This window comes from Carassius carassius, chromosome 19 (assembly GCF_963082965.1).
Source record: "Carassius carassius chromosome 19, fCarCar2.1, whole genome shotgun sequence".
Lineage (NCBI taxonomy): Eukaryota > Metazoa > Chordata > Actinopteri > Cypriniformes > Cyprinidae > Carassius > Carassius carassius.
The window spans coordinates 19,121,779-19,132,480 of record NC_081773.1 but is presented as its reverse complement, the minus strand read 5'-3'; the positions used below and the strand labels follow the sequence as shown (position 1 = coordinate 19,132,480).

Genomic DNA, 10,702 nt, shown 5'->3' with positions numbered 1-10,702 from the left:
CCTTTTTTAATGGCATCAAGTGACCATTTACCATGTGAACAGATGTGGCACATATGGCAGATGTGTGTGTGTGTGTGTGTGTGTGTGTGTGTGTGTGTATATAAGACTTGGCACATTTTAATTTGTGAAAAACATTGATATAGCCTACTGAAATACAAATACAAGTCAGTTATAATATGCTGCTGTACTGTGTGTGTGTTTGTGTGTGTGTGTGTATATATATATATATATATATATATATATATATACTGTATAGCTATACCTTATAGATAACAAATCATTCTAATATGCAACTTTGCTGACCAAGAAACATTTCTTATTATTAATCCATGATACATTATTTCCAGGATTCTTTGATGAATGAAAAGTTCAAAGAACAGCATTTCTATTTGGAACTCTTTTGTCATATTATAAATAACTTATTTAATGCATGGTTGCTGGAAAATAATAATAATAATAATTTCTTTAAATAAATAAATAAATATATGATATTTCATAACGTTTTTTAATGTAACATCATGATAAAACCGGTAGCATCTATGGCAGATATGGTTAGGTATGATTCCCGTCATAAACTAAGACCAGATACAGAATATCTCCCACCATTCGGAGTATCGACCAGACCTGTTGATTCATTCTTTCTAACATTGCTTCCACACACATTATTTATTCAGCCATCTTGTCCAAGTCCCTGGACACTTCCTGGGTCAGGACTTCCTGGGCAGCAGTAGCTGAGTCAGCGGCCAATCAGACAGCCCCACTGGGGCTCGCCGTGTTCAGAGGTATGCTTCCTGTTTTTGTCAGCGCTTGTCAGGAGCCACCTGGCCAGTGCCGACCAAAGAGGGTAAGTTTGCTCGGGGCTCTGTCCCTGAAGGGAGTTCAGGGGGTCAGGGAATGGGAAAAAGTGAACCAGAATGACACACAGCGTAGCCACGATGCCACACATGAAGCGTGACCTGTTTAGCTGCAGCATAGCAAAGGCAGCGAGGCTTAATCCAGTTTGTTCCAACATTCCCCGGGTCATCTATACAATGACAATTAATATACACAATTGAATCCCACTGGATCTTAAGTAAACCACGCACATGTTCAAAATAGCCCTGCAGCAGTCATAATGGAAACAAATCTGGCCTCCATTCACAGCTGCTTCAGTCAATCACTCACAAAGCCACAATTTCACCGCATAAAAGATCATTGTGCAAAAGTGCAGGAGCAACGGAGCAGTAAATAACACAGCAATTAGCACAGGTTGCGGCAGTGGTTAATAACTGTTCTGGCTCTGGGTCATGCCTGCTCCTCTGTGCAAGCGCAGAATGGAGGTTCAGGTTCCTGCTCCCCACAGCAGTCTGGACCTTTCCACTTCACCTCCTCCTAAAAGATGCCCCACAATGGCCTACGGCTCTAATGAGTTGGCTTTTTGCTTGGACTCTAGCACAGCGAACAGGTGCAACTGGGACTGGAGGCGTGGGGAGAATGGGAAGAGGTCTCTGTTTGTCCCTCCAGTGTCTGCCAGATAAACAGACCGACCAGCAGAGCAACCTTAAATTCTTTCAGGGAATAGGTGAAAGACTCTGCAGCTGGAGGGCTTGAATGGACCCTGCCACACTCCACCAAACTCTCTAATGAGCAAAAGCTTGGCACAGGCTATTCGAAAGGACAAAACAAAAAGCCACTGTGGAGCTAAAATGTGAAAGAAAGGAAGAAAGACATACCACATGGGTCATTATTGGGATATTCTGAAGGACGAAGACATTGGGATGGGTAGTTCAGGATGTATGGATGCCAACACGGCTTGGCGTAATTAAAAAGCTTTTCTGGGAGAAAAGACTGTTCCTGCTCACTCAACCACTGAGAAGCATCATCTGAGTCTGAACCAAGTCAAGAGACAATGGACATTAGTCAATAGATAGGGTGCTTATTTTCGATGAACACTAATGCAATTTAAATGAGTGTGTGTTGGAGTAGCAGACATGACAGGGTGCTCATTGTGTCTCTTTAGTAGTAGTGGGTGGCGGAAGCTTTAAAATAATGCAATTAAACACTGACCTCTTGGATGCGCTAACACACTCATCTGGGTAGGAATTGTCAATCAAGTGTGACAAGAGAGCGTTCGTAGTTTCATTCTGACTTTTAAATGGAATTCCATTTAAAGGTAAACACCAAAGTATCCATCCTCAGGCACCACATTCCATGTCTTTCCCCACATGCCAAATAAATAAATGAAAAATGAAATAAAATATTTATACTACCTCTCAAAAGTTTAGGACTGATTTTCTAATGCTTCTGAAGATGTCACTTATGCTCACCAGTGTTGTATTTATTTGATTAAAAATACAATAAAAACAGTTATATTGTGAAATGTTATTGCATTTTAAATTAAATGTCTCTGTTTAATATTTTATAATATAACTTATATTATTGTGATGGTAAAGCTGAGTTTTCAGCAGCCCTTACTCCAGTCTTCACACAAGACCCTTCACATGATCCTTCAGAAATAATTTGGGCGCTGATTTGGTGCTCAAGTAAACTTTATTCTTATTATAAAAGTAAAAAAGTCTTTACTGTCACTTGAATTTAGTGCATCCTTGCTGAATACAAGTATTAATTTCTTTAAAAAAAAATACAATAAAAATGTTGATGACCGCCAAGTTGTCAATGTTTAAACATTTTTTAACATAATACAGATTTAAACATATATTAGCTTATGTTTTTGATTTCTCTCTATTGTCTTGCTCCTTGATATACTTTTGAATATATAAGATAAAACAAAGAATCTTTTTATTTCATTGTAGCAAAATTAATTTCCTAAGCACCAGTTTCAGATCTACATGTATCAAAATACAGTAAATAAACAGATAGTATATAAACTCTTTTTATTATTATTGATTTATTTTGTTAAACTTACACATCCAGTGTTATATAAAACAGCAGTTGAAAAAAAAAAGTATACCAAAACTATGGTGAGACTGAGGGAATATATCTTTTCACAAAGACCTCCAGAGCAGCTATGCAGACTAAACAGTGCATTAGCATTATGCTAACATAGCCCTGGATTAAGGAACATGAAAAGCAGCAAAGACTTGGTAAGATGGTCTTCAGCAGTCGGCAGATGGAGAAATCGATGTGAGAAGCACACGCAACAAATCTATTTGAGTCACTCCAGCAGGAAGAAGAACAGGTTTGGGCCACACAGAAAGAGAATGTCCCTCTTCTTAAAACACTTTATTGCAACACCAACACAACATAACCGCTAGCTTGGAAGAATCTCAAAAAAAAAAAAAAGAAGAAGCAGCTAATAGTCCTGCCTCTGATAAATCAAAACAAAGAAATACATTACAGTGATTGGCTACCATTCAGCGTTTATCACCTTTGAAGTATTTCATAATTTTTGGATGCTCTTAACACTTTCTTCACTCTGCTTTAAATCAATCCTCTGCAGGAGATTCCTGCTCAGCTTTTGTAGAGAAAGAACTGAAAACACCCGCTTATTTCTGCATATATTTATATTAACTGTATATTAACTATATTAAATTTATATTATGTTTGCATACTGAAATAAATTTTAATTTCAGTGATGCGAAAGTGTCTCCTCATATTTATGTTTTATGCCCCCTCCCACCCAAAAAAAAGACGAGCATGGCCTGGCTGCACTATTGAGACAAGTGCACGGCACATAAAAGCGGGTCACCCACTGACGCGCCTACAGCACCAAACATTCCTGCACCTTCCTGCCCATCTAAACAACATAAATCAATCACGTTAAAAACCCACACAGAAAAAACCATGTCAACACTTGGCCTGATATAGGATGGATCGTAATTTACAATTTCATGTTACATCCTTGGCCATTACAACAGAACACAAATACAGTGGTGAGCTTTGATCACAGCATGGTGAAAAATTTATGAGGAACAAGATGGCTGAGGGAGACCAGATCGAGGTATCAGTAGATAGGACAGAAGGTTCTTGGATGTGTGCAAAAACGTGCCGTCACAATCAACTGCTGCCAAGAGAGACGAAGGGCTCCCAAAAACCTTCACATCACAAGCTGTAGAAATAAGACATTTGAGACAATAAATACCTTAACACAATGAGGACATTAGAAATCTGACTCATTTCACATCTAAATCAACATTTTTTTTTTTTATTATTATTTATTATTATTTTATTATTTATCTTATTTTAAATATGGATTTTTTTATTATTTGCTTATTTATTTTGCATTCCTTGGAAAAAAATTTACATCGGGAATGAAAGTGTTATACACTTACAATAAAGTTTGTGATTTGGGTCAGACTAAAACAAACAAGAAAAAAAATGGAGGTTATTGGAGATTTTGAGTTGATGAGCAGCTCTCATGCATTCAGTTCCACTTGGTTCCACACAGATAAGACCGGAATTTTAACACACTCAAGCGTGGACTAATTAAAACCCCACACTCTGTGTTGCCAGAACAGGAATCAATATGCTTATTTAATTAATCTATACATCACACAAGCGCACACAAGATCAGTCCCAAACCAGCTCACTTGGCTCAAGAAAAAAAAAACTGAAACAAAAAAGAAGACAAATTTTGCTCTTCATTTGTGCTTGACGATAACATTAAATGTTTGAACGGGCTAAAAGTTTGCTCCTCGAGGGCTTACAAAGTCAATTACATACAGAAACACACTGTATGCAGCACATGCAATAGTCACAAACATGGGCACTTTTCACTAATTGAATCGAGTTCAATGGCATTAACAAAAGAATCTCATTATCTAGACTTCTCCAAATGCTCTGCCCTCTGGAACTCTTTCACACTTTAGGCTGCTCCGAAAACTCAGCTTTATAAAGCAGGTCCCAGGCCTGTGAGAAGTGCTAATTTGTAAATGTGTCTGTGAAAGCGAACAGAAGTTTATTAATAATTCCCTTGACCTTGTTCGAATCAGATATCACAATGAAGGGTAATGTTCAATCATTTATTTACTCTCTCTTTAAGAATGGTGATTTTTAAACGTGCCGACAGTTTTGCTCTAGCCGAGCGAAACTGTATTATTACGGGATACTGGCAAAGACCGGTTGACATTTAAAACCGAATGTGGGCTTACTTTTCTTGAGGCCTGGATTTTATATTCAAAAGTGCCATTTCTGGCAAATTGCACTGAAACCCCTGCAGGGGTCTTGAGGGGGTGTTCTAAATTTTGTGTCATTTAAAATTCAAAATGTATCAGTTATATATAAAACATTGAAAACGTCACAAGCTGATGTGCTTATGAACTTCAGACAAAACTGCAGCAATGATTTAGACTGGATCTCTTCATCTCTCATAGAGGGTTCCTTGGCAAATGACGAGATGCTCATGTTTTGTCATTAAAATGAAATTAAAAAAAAAATATGTGAATTTAAAGCGAAATGAGAGAAAATACTCATTTGGGAAGAGTTTAGGAATGTTCCTAAAGTGTTTTATATGTTGATTGTAATTGGAAATATAAAGTTATATATAAAGAGTTATCTCGAGCCAAAATGGCAGTGCATGTATTTGTGAACTAGAGGCAAAATGGCGTCTTGCATGTAAAACATGAGGTTACTGTGAAGCTAAATGCAAGATTCATTTATGTCACAGTGTGAAAACGGAATTAGTGTTCATGAGGATCTGAAAACATGTGAAAACAGTAGCAGGTCAAAGTATTGTGATTGTGTTGCAGAACAACTCAATATAGACAAAAGTAATTTAGGAAAAAGTCTTTATTGAAAAGTTTTTTTTTAATGGAATGTGTTACAAAGAAACAATTGTTATGAAATGTGAATGTGAATGTTGTGAATACATTGAGAACTAAGAAAAATGAGAGAGTTAATTAAACTTTGCCGGAGCTTTCAGCCAGTACTCCTGTCTCACAGCGTTTAATTTATCATTCTACAGAGCCGGCAGAATTGGGTTATTCACCTCACCCATTCAGGCTTCCCAGCCCTGATACGGGTAACATTTGCACATCAAGACTTTGTTTGGTTTTTCATACCACATGAGACTAATAGAGTATATTTCTAAGCGTTTCCAGTAAAAAAAAAAAACAAATGTATTCTGTTCTATTTTTCCTCGTATGTCATTGACCCTCCTACATCAGTTTTGACCCCAAACGAAGATCTCGACTGATCTTTTCTCTCTCCTCAGCTCTGACTACAGTTCACTCCCCTTTCACTTTATCAATTCAATCTTTCTCTGTTATCTAACCCTCGTTTCTTTTATTTCTCCTTTTGTTTTTGGCTTCAAAATCCAATTAGGCTTCATCTGAAACACCAGCAGTGTGGGAACTTTATCCATTCATGAGGGGAGATAACTAAACTAATTAAGCCTAGGTTCCTCTCTGAAGCTCGCTTGAATGTGCAAATTAAAAATGCAGACACAGCCTAGATTGGATTAGATAGGCCTTGTAAATAGGGGGAGGACTTTATCTTTAAATGCCACTAAATTGTTTTCTGCTCTCTCTCTCTCGGCACCCGTTTTTTACACCTCCCGCTCACAGACACTTTTAATGACGCCATGGCGCAGGGAGGGAGGGGAGAGGGCAGAAACAGTGAGAGATCTGGAAAGCGGGGCCATCTGGGCACACTGGCTGGGTGTTAGTAGTGCCAAACAGGAGTGAATGAAGGTTGGGGTGATTTTCAGCAACATGTGAAGAAACGCTGGCTGTTTGCTCTAATGGCCTCCTCTCCAGCAGAGTAAACACAAACACTAAGCCTGCTGAGTCCTGTTTACTCCAGTTAGCTGCCCTCTCTGGCCCACAGGACCACCCTGTGCTCCCTAACACACCCACATGCTGCAGCCAGGCCCAAATAAGCTCCCTCTTGGGGCTCACAATGCAGACAATCAATGGACGGAGGTCTGGACAGAATGTCCGAGTCATCGTACCATCACGCTTTAGATACAGCATTGTGCTCATCAGTCAGTGTGTAAAATTATTCCATTATAATACATCGCACAATGTGTATTTGAGTATTTGAAAGATGAAACACGTTCAGGCATCACCTCCGTTTTTCAGAGCAAAGCCCACAGTGCCAGGGAAAAGTGTAGTCTGATTAATATTTACACAGTTCTGTTTAAAACTTAGTGGTTGGTAAGATTCACCAAGGTCGCATTTATTTCATTAAACATACAGCAAAAAGTCTTTCAGAAATCATTCTAATGCTGGTTTGCTGTGCAAGAAACATTCCTTACTAATATCAAATTTGAAAACAGTTGTGCTGCAAAATATTTTTTTGGGAGTCATGAATTTTTTTTTTTTTTTTTTTAGATTCTTTGACTACAAAATAAAAGCATTTATTTAAAAAAAGTTTTTTTTTCCCTACATTACAAATGTCTTTACCATCAATTTATATCAATTTAATGCATCCTTGCTGAATTAAGTTAATATATATATATATATATATATAACTTGAACCCAAAGTTTTAAAATGCAGGATGAAGCTAGTTGTTTTTTTTTTTTTTTTTTTTAAATACTGAGTATAAAAAGGCACACATTGGACAAACTGTGAAAATATGAATGGGAGTTTTATACATTTTTACATCTTTAGAACTACTTATAGGCTATTGTCTTGTTTTTCAGCACTGTTTGCTAGAGAATTCTGGGAAAATTCTAATTAATGGATTTAGAAATTTTCGTTACACACATTATCACAACACATACTAAAAGCACAGCCTACCAGCAGAGAGCAACTTCATATGAAGCTTTGATCAAGTAAAATTAAGAGTATGACAACTGACCATATTTAAAATTATGTGGGATACATGCTACCACAGTGCCTAAAAAAGTTCAAGCATGATCAGATGAACGCAAAGTAACATGAAGACTCTGTAGGCTGTCAAACATGGGAATAGTGCGTTTCAGAGGCGGATGATTGAGTTCAATGGGACTTGATGACAAGGTGATTACAGTTATTATGTTGGCACGCTGAAACATTTCCAACAGGAGATTGAATTAAGCAAGCATCAGTACAAGTTAATTTAACCCACAAGCGTAGAGCTACGCAGCCGAAACGCAGCACCTGCATCCAAAGGCCTCCCAGATGGGTTTCCATCTCGCCACTAGCCTAACAGCCCTCCTTGACAGACCTCTGCTCATGTCAGCCACTGCCAAACAGGTACCATCGTCACTGCTTCACTGCGGAGAGAGAGAGAGAAATAGGGATAAAGTAGAGAAAATGTGAGGTGTGATGTGTGCCATTGGAAGAGGTGAGGGAAGAGGAAGTTGTAGCGTGGGACAGGCAGCAGGGGGAGCAGCTCTTCTATTGATTGGAAGCAGAGATAGAAGAGGCTTCAAACCTGCTGTGGGGCTGCCGGGCGAGACCAGCCAACATACCCAACTACGGCTTCACTTCAGCGGGCTCTGGAGGGGCCGTCTACCCGAGTCTCCTCACTGCTCTTATGTGGAAATCATCGGCTTTGTTGCTATGAAGGGAACAGCTGACAGCGGTGTAAATAAACTTCATCCTGTATCGTCGTCTACTAAAATGAGTAAGCAAACAGATTGCAGTTTAAGTTGAGAATAGACACCAGGACTGTGAACAGTAATCAATCAAGGACACTTACTAATGATATTAGCAACTCAAAAGCTGTATTGTTAAAAAAGGATGTACATGAAAGTGAAATGAAAAAAAAATTTCAGTATCAGACACCTCTTTAAAACGTTAAAGTGGGCAATAAGTCTTGGAAAGCAGGTCAAGCAAGATGTAAATGTTACCATCTGACTGCAGTTAATACCGGACTCGTGCGCTTCCCAGAAATAATGAAACGTAGGAAAGATGTATCAGTTTATTTAGAACAAAATAAAAATATCTGTCATTTTAAATCGCAACATAAAAAAGCACCTGAATGGAAGGGGGAAATTGGCAGAAAAGGTCATTTCCTTTCATTAACTCGTCTGCTCTGCTAAGCGCTTGTTAAATTTAGGGTTCACCAGATCACACTGAGGTGTGTGTGTGTTGTGGCCAAAAACATCTGCTAATGAGAGATTCCTGATGGAAAATTGGCTGGCGGACAGAACTAGGCGCAGCTAAAATCTCAAAATTTCTCGGTGGGAAATTTTCTCTTGGCATGTTTAATTCGGTCACTATGGATTTTTTTATATATTTGCATGCTTGTGTGTGTGTGTGTGTGTGTGTGTGTGTGTGTGTGTTTTCTGCATCTAGGCCTTTCTTTTGTCCCCAAAAGCTATGCAAAGACATTCAAGTGAGGCCACTCAAGTCAGGAAGTGTTAAACTTGCCAAATGCAGACAATTAAGTGCTCTCGAGACAAAATGGAGAAGTGAGAAATCGCTCGGGCTGCTATTGAAGGAGCTTTAATACTCTTTACTTTAAAAACACATGCATACGGCACGGTTGTTCACCTCCTCATCTTTGTGTTAGCCTCTAACCCCAATATTTTAACAACAGGAATGCAAGAATTAAATTGGGTGAAACAATTTTTCCACAGCCTCGAACCATCTTAAATCACAGCCCCCGGAAAAGGCTTTGCTCTTGCAGCAGCATCATTAGGGCTCTAAATGTTTTCAAAACATCCCTCATTAGCAACGGCCCTTCCTACTACACGCACACATTTCCATCCACAAACAACAAGTTCCTGGATCGCATTCCGAGGTAAGATTTTGCCACAGTGGCAACACATAAAAAAATACCTGATTTGTTATTCCCAGAGCTGACAGCTCACTGACAACACCGAGTCTTTATAAACACACACATCAGTGTTGATGCCCTCGTGACGGTATGACAGACGTGAGATGAGTCATTTGAGGTGGCTGAAAGAATAGACGCGTGTCTGCTGCTCACCTTGACCAGCCCACGCGTATAGGGGCACAACACTGACCTTGGCATCTTGGCGATTAATTTGCCCCTGATCTTGTCTCCCATGGTTTGAGTAGCATGTGTGTCAGGTCCGATGAAGGTGACACCTTCTGCTGCCTGCCGAGATAATAAAGGCTTTACCTTTACAGCTCAAGCATATCAGGTATAGAAGCCGAGCATGTTCACTCTTGTGTAAGTAAGCATGTTTGAGAGAAAGACAGTGTAGGTGGGCAAAAAAGAAGCTATGCATGTGGATTCCTACCCATTTTCTTAAAAGCAGCTCATCGTCATGTAATTTTCTGGAAACAGTGTTGTGGGTACCATGGCAGATCTCTGGGCCCGTCTAGCTCGAAGCACAGCTCAGGTAAGACTGCGGTAGCAAAGGGAATGTTTAATTACAGCCTCACACCTCGAAGAGACCCAGAGATTAGCGGGAAGGCAGAGCGGAACAAGACGCAGGTCTGGAGGAAATGTGATCTGCACACTGCAGACGAAACTGTAGGGAATATAATATCTGTCTGCTGATTTCTGCTTGGTTAACCCTGCACTCGGACATTCCCACTACATTTCGGAAGTCATACCAGATTTATTTTTGTTGACCAGTGAAGTGATTTCAGAACTTATATCATTACACATTCTCTTGAATAGATTACTCACAGTAGGAAATTAATGCAGTGTTTATATTTACTGCGCAAATTCATAGGAATCTCAGCTATATATTAATTTTTCAAATGAATAAATCACATAATATTATTTTTCAAATATTATCAATATTTAACCATTATTAATATTAGTATTAAAAAAAATTATTTATAGATGTAATATTTCATTAAATAATATATATGTAATATATATGTGATAATATGTGACCCTGGACCACAAAAC

General features: G+C 38.8%; 1 long non-coding RNA gene across 2 annotated transcripts in view; it reads right to left on the bottom strand.

Annotated features, from left to right (window-relative positions):
- Window positions 1-3,629: 3,629 nt before the first annotated feature.
- LOC132095303 (uncharacterized) overlaps window positions 3,630-10,702 on the bottom strand; it is a 47,604-nt gene continuing 40,531 nt past the window's right edge. The window contains exons 2-3 of one of the 2 annotated variants that reach the window (XR_009422428.1): window positions 8,023-9,934; window positions 3,630-4,048 (exon numbers count right to left, since the gene is read on the bottom strand). This is a non-coding gene — a long non-coding RNA (uncharacterized LOC132095303). Of the gene's footprint in view, window positions 4,049-7,441; window positions 9,935-10,702 lie in introns of those variants that run through there. The other variant, XR_009422429.1, reaches the window with a different exon arrangement.